A 5,396-nucleotide genomic window follows, 5' to 3' on the forward strand; every position below is an offset into this window, starting at 1 on the left:
GATTACCTGATTACAGGCAAATTTGAAAAAGATTGTTTGGCTTGTATTCGACCATGGAATCAAACGAGGGTGTGGTTTGGAAAATCGGGAAATCTAGAGTAACATTCGAAGGGGACAACATAAAAATCAATTTGGGTGGGAAAAATAGCTGGTCTAGATATCCTGGCACTCCTGGATTATGGGAGCTAATCACCAAGAAACATCCAAAGAATTTTACAGAAGAAGATTATCAGAGTTACTCAGATATTTTGATACTATCTGATTCTCTATACCAAAACAATTATGCTAGTCAGAATAGAGTTAAATCGAGCAGTGGGGACAAATACAAGAATCTTATTAAACCTATCTGGAACCAACTCAAAACTGGTAGTGGTATCAAACAATACAATACTTTACCTAAAGAACAGAGGCGAAGATATAGTACAAGCAATGCAAGCACTGCTTGCATAATTCGAATATCATTTAATGTACTTAATGTTCTAACCGTATTTAGTTTCCATCGCACTCGATTTCGCGAAAAAATGCGGCCGCAAACTCCCCCAGCAGCTCTGTAGCAAGCACCAGCCTCAATGCTTGCAGCCGTTCTGCGGGAAAATAAGGCTTCCGAAGGTGTCACATGGCGAAGCGTGAAATTCTGGTGTAACCCGTCCACAAAGCTTCTACAAAAAGCTGTGCTTTCCGAGCTTGCGTGATTCCCGAAAATAGCCGAGTTCAACCGAAAGCAGAAGGATTCATCTATGGGTACGTTACCAGCAAAAACTAGTAACGAATATTTGTCTTCATGAACACGTAAACAAGATCGCAAATATAATAATAATTGTTAGTCATAAAATAACTAAAAGAATTTATTATCACTGTTCTAAATTCCATATATATATCATATTATATTACAAATTATTTTAGATTTCGCGAAATGTAAAACGCGTAAAAAAAGTTGACATTGGGAGTTGGGGCAGTGGAATTTCTGCACCCCCGTGAAGAGTTTTCTCAGGGAGGTAGGGAAGATTGGACGGACCTTGGTCCTGCACCCTGCTTCCTGGTCGGTCCAGCTCAAATTACGCCAGAAGTGTTGACCGCTACCAGTGTTTGCAACTGCCAAATTATTTACGCAGTAATTCAAGTGAGCTCTTTCACAAATTTTACAATCAATAAATTGACTGCTTTTGAATAAAACTTGGTGTGAAAATAAAGCTATCTGAGAAAGAACTATCTACTGATATTTGTACATGGCATAGAAGTAAATCGTATACATTCTGCATATTATGAGCACAAGAATATGTTTTAATGATTGATTGATTGATTGATTTGTTGTTTTAAGTCCACTTTATGCACAGTAAGGCTAATCGGGACTGGACCTACAGTTTAAAATGGGATCTGAAACACTTGTGCCTCCATCGGGTATCGAACCCGGAACCCCTTGATTACAAGGCGACGACACTACCACTGCGCCATCGGGGAGGCCCGAATATGTTTTAAGTTCTATTATTATGACGCAAGTGGTGTTCCCAGGGTCTTTTTACGGTCCCCATTTTGTCATCTTTTCCTTCCTTTGACGTTTTTTCTTAGATATACTGGGCCAAAAGGGGGTTTTGTCTACCATCCACCCCCCCCCTCGCCCCGGGCACGCCATTGAATGACACTTTATTACTTAAATATTAATGTACATACTCGTTCTGCTGAAATGATTCTGATTCCTCCGCGTAATTTTTATCTCCAAACTGATATATCTTTTGTGACGGATAAAAAAAATTAAGGAAATAGGTTGGTATCACTTTCTGTTGTTTCAGAGATTTTCAAAGTGATCTTGTGTAGATGCTTGCAGTTGTGGAAAGCGCGTGGGATAGTGTGAGTGTTTGTTGCTTCGTGTTTTGTGCTGTGAATTTATCGGAATGAACACGTATTTAGGAACGGTTGATGTGAAGTGCGGGTGTATTATTGAGCAATTGAAAATTGCTTCGTTTAGCTCGAGAGAGATACCAACACCGCATTTACCGGACTTAAAAACAAGTTAGCCCAAGGGGCTTTGTGCGACATTTCCAAAGGGTGGCATCCAATGGACCAAGAGTTTGAAATTTATTGTGGTGAGTACATCGTCTATGCATGTGTTTCTTTGCTTTGAAATGAATTTTTTATTGTTTGTGTTTAACTTTTTATTTAGTGTTTAAGTTACTCCAATGCGGTTTTTAGGGTGCCCAAAAATACTAAATTACATCATGCAGCGTAAAATAAACAAATGATTCCCATTTTTTTTTATCTAAATCGGTTTGGTCACCGTTTGACCATATTAAATAATAATGAACAAATAAAGGTACTAATAAGTAAGTAAGAAATTCCGTCTCCCTTTAGTCGTATGCGGAAAGTTCGCATATGCAAAACGTTTAATATCATATGAATAACGTTACCTGGATTTTTTTTAAAAAGTAAATGTGACGTTTGCGGATCATATGGTTTATTTTTAGTACAGTCACTTTATTACGATATTTTGACAAATCCAGCGACTGGGTAAATGAGGCTATAAACCTTGAATCTTCCCCCTCGGCATGTCGTTGTACTACATGTTTTGTTGTACTGAAACATTGCTTGCCTCCTTCGTAAGACTACGCTTCGCTACTGCTAAAGAATTTGTCTGGGTAGATGATGTGAGAAAACTTATAGATAGATTACTGGTTATAGCAGGGGAAGAAAATGCTGGAAACAACAATTTTTACAACGAGAAAATGGGTATTGTAGACATGATTAGCAATAAACTAGCTCATTTTATTGTAAATCATCCCAAAGGTATAGGATACTTAATTAAAATTATCAATACTCTACTTCCTAAATTCTGGAATGTAGCAGAAGGTCGAGGTTTGGTAAATGATATTCTTAAAAAGCTCCCATTTGAGTTACATGTACCTGGTTACCAATACTGTGGTCCTGTGACAAAACTTGAAAAACGATTAAAAGAGGGGACAGGGGGATCAATCCTCTCGATGCAGCTTGTAAAGAACATGACATTGCATACAACACACACAAAGATCTGGATAATCGTCATGTGCCTGATCAAAAATTGGAAGAGGCTGCATTTGGAAGATTAACCAGCAGAGATGCATCATTGGGTCAACGAATAACAGCATTGGGTACAACCATTGCTATGAACACAAAACAAAAATTAGGATTGGGTCTGTAATATATATATATATAAATATAAATACCCTGAAAAAATAATAATAAAAAACAACATGAAACCTAAAGGAGATGTATATCAAATTCCATATCATGATCTTAAAAATTTAAAAATTAGTCCAATTTTAACTAAAAAACAACAAGAAAAGAAGAGACAATGTATAGCCAAAGGAAATGGAATGAAATTATTACTTAGTACACCACAAAATACAAGAAAAAAACATATTGGTGGATTCATATTCAGCATTCCAGCCATCCTGGCAGCTTTAGGGGCAGTGGGGAGCTTAGCTGGGGGCAGTGCGGCTATTGCCAAAACTGTTATTGATTCAAAAAAGAATAAGGAGGACTAGAAGAGCAGATGCGTCATAATCTTGCCATGGAGAAAAAATTAGGCAGTGGTGTGAAGTCCAGAGCACTCAGGAAATTAAAAGAAAAGAAGAAGCGCTCTCAAACCAAGACATTGAATCCTTAGTCAAAATATTTAAAATTCAACATTTTAGGGGAGTTTTCATGTCTGCTTCTCTCCCTAAAGATAGTTCCCCTTTCTCACGAGAAGGTGGTGTGGTGAATTTGGACATGTCGAAATATATTGGTACCCACTGGATATGCTATTATAAACAAAATAACAATGCTTTTATTTTCGATTCTTTCGGAGGGGTACCGGCTACATAATTAATTCATTATTTAAAACATGTTAAGATTTATTACAACGACGAACGTATTCAAGATTTCGATCAAATTATATGTGGTCATGTTTGCATTACGATGCTTAGAATATTAAATAAAATACATAAGATCAAATTACAAGGTTTTCAAAAAGCAGTTGGTAGCCACAAGGAGACAGGTATCATTGCTACATTTAAGCCAAATTCAGAATTTATGGAACCTATCATCTATTCCCCAATCCCACCAGTCTATTTCCCTGTTTCTCTTGATAAAGTTAATTACATAGAGATAACAATTACAAATGAGAAAAATGAGATCATCGATTTTGCCGGTGCTAATACCACGGCGATAATAGAAATTAATATTTAAAATAAATAAACAAATAAATACCAATGGAAAATATCGAGAGTTATGAGTTGCAGTCATTTCCTCCACACAGGAGGACATTTGCTAACCTCAAAGAACCGAATAAGGATATTCAATTTGACATTACAATAGGGGATGGTTTTATTCATCCACATAGATCAGATCTGTATATAAAATTTGACATCGTCAAGAAAAGTAATGCTAATGTGAAACTTATAGATAATTTTGTTCCATTCTTATTCTCACAAATTGAAATCAGAAAGCATGGTACAGTCATTGACAGAATTGATTATCCTGGAATTACATCCACCACAGTGGGGACATCAAAATTATCCAAATCAGAGTGTATATTATAAAGTTGGTGGGTTCGAAGCTGGAACAAGAATTCAAGCAAAAAGTCACACAGTACTGTTTCCTATGAGATTGCTATTTGGCTTTCTCTCTGATTATAAAGAAATTATGTGGGAAGGTGGTTTAAGTATCATATTTCGCAGATCACCCAATGATCATAATTCCATAATGAGATACAAAACTTTGAATGCAGATGGAACAGTCAATGATGCTAATTTACCAGAAGCTGCAAAATGTGTGATTCAGTCTATGGAGTTACGCATGCCTATAGTTGAATATGAATCGAATTATGTTCTGAAATACAAAGCCAACATTTTGAAAAAATCTCAAATTCCGATACAATTTTATACATATCAATGCATACAGAGGGCAGTGGAGGGTAAATTCTTTGAATTCGATATTACTAATCAGTTTCAATCTCTACAATACGATATGCCAGAGTTTGTAGCTGTATTGTTTCAGACAGGGTGAGATGACAATCAGGAAAAAGATAGCAGCCAGTTTGATAATTGTAAAATTAAAAATGTATATCTGAAGAATGGTCGAAATGAGGTATTCCCACGTGAAAATTACAATTTAAACATTGGAGATCAAGATTATATGAAGTTATATGAAGCATTTATTGCATTTAAGAGAGTAACTGAAGGAAACATCGATATGTATTATAATCCAGACGAGTTCATAATTCACAGACCAATGTTTTTAATAAATGCATCAAAAAGAAAATTGATAGTTATAAATGATCGAACAAATATTAAGTTAATATGTGAGTTTCATGAAACTTTACCTGAAAATACCATATGCAATGCAATTTTAGTTGTAGAGAAATCATACAGAGAGATATGATG

Source organism: Lepisma saccharinum, chromosome 17 (genome assembly GCF_977018435.1).
Source record: "Lepisma saccharinum chromosome 17, izLepSacc3.1, whole genome shotgun sequence".
NCBI classification, from domain to species: Eukaryota; Metazoa; Arthropoda; class Insecta; order Zygentoma; family Lepismatidae; genus Lepisma; species Lepisma saccharinum.